Source organism: Microtus ochrogaster, chromosome 4 (assembly GCF_000317375.1).
Source record: "Microtus ochrogaster isolate Prairie Vole_2 chromosome 4, MicOch1.0, whole genome shotgun sequence".
Taxonomy (NCBI): domain Eukaryota; kingdom Metazoa; phylum Chordata; class Mammalia; order Rodentia; family Cricetidae; genus Microtus; species Microtus ochrogaster.
The window spans coordinates 14,732,141-14,733,593 of NC_022011.1; positions in this window are offsets into that span (position 1 = coordinate 14,732,141).

The window sequence follows — 1,453 nt, forward strand, 5'->3', positions numbered from 1 at the left end:
TAATCTACATGGGAAGTAGAAAGAGACAAGATCTCCTAAATAAATTAGGGGATCATGGTAGAGTGTAGAAGGTGGGGAGGAAGGGAAGGAAGCGGAGAAAAATAAATAGCTCAGTAAAAACAATTAAAAAATGCTATGTCCCAAAGTGCCTTGGAAGGTCATTATCTGTGCTGTGTGTTTATGACTGATGCTGTATTGCAGGAAAAACAGAGGCAGATAGCTCTGGGTCTTCTGATTTCTTTCATGCTGCCATAATGAGTGTTTTTGTTGCCTGAGAGTATGCATGGCAATAAAGGTGCATTTCTCAATTAAAAAAAAAAAACTACACCGAAGCCAGGTGGCACACACCTTTAATCCCAGCAGAGGCAGAGGCAGGTGGATCTCTCAGAGTTTGAGGCCCGCATGCTCTACAGGGTGAGTTCCAGGACAGTCAGGGCCATACAGGGTAACCCAGTCTCAAAAAACAAAAAGACAAAAAAAAAAAAAGAAAAACAAAACAAAACAACCCAAAAACCAAAACAAAACAAAACCCTACACTGAGGACTGGACAGACAGCTCAGTGATTAAGAACACCAGTAGGTCTTCCAGAAGACCGGGGTTCAATTCCCAACACCTACATGGCAGCTCACAACTGTCTGTAACTCCAGTTCCAGAGTATCTAGAACCCTCAGAGAAACATACATGCAGGCAAAAGAAAGAAAGAAAGAAAGAAAGAAAGAAAGAAAGAAAGAAAGAAAGAAAGAAAGAAAGAAAGAGAAGAAAAACGACGCACATAAATACATCTTTAAAAATAACAACGACGACAAAAACCTACACTGAGATTCTGTATGGCCCTAGTCAGAATGGCTATCATCAGCAAACAGACAGCCATACGTACAGGGACAGGGAAGCTGATTACCTGCTGTGCGAGTGTAGAGTGATGTAGCAACCATGGTAACCAGCATGGAGGTGATGCCACTCCCGTGCATATATTCAAAGGACACTAACCAACACACCACAGAGACAGTCGCACATCTGTGCTCATTGAAACATCCAAGCCATGGGATCAGCCTTGGTGTCCTGCCAGCAAATGAACGGAGAGTCCTCACACTCATTTTGATGCCTTCTACGGGTTTCAATATTTCCAGGTCCCAGACCATGCTCATGCCCACCCTTCTAAACCAGTCCACCATGCTCCCTCCTTCAGGTAAGGGAAGCGGCAAGCCTCACAGCCCACGTGGCTTAATTATCCAAGTACATTCCAGAATCTGGTGTTCTCCACGGCCTTTGCCTAAACTTGGCACCACTATTTGTCACCTGATGATCTATGCCACCATACCTAGCTTCCATTCTGCCTGACTCCAACAAGCAAAAAAATCCTTCCAAAATGACAAAGCCATCTCTTTTGTTTGTTTTTGTTTTTGTTTTTGGAGACCGGGTTTCCCTGTGTAGCTTTGGAGCCTGTCCTGGAACT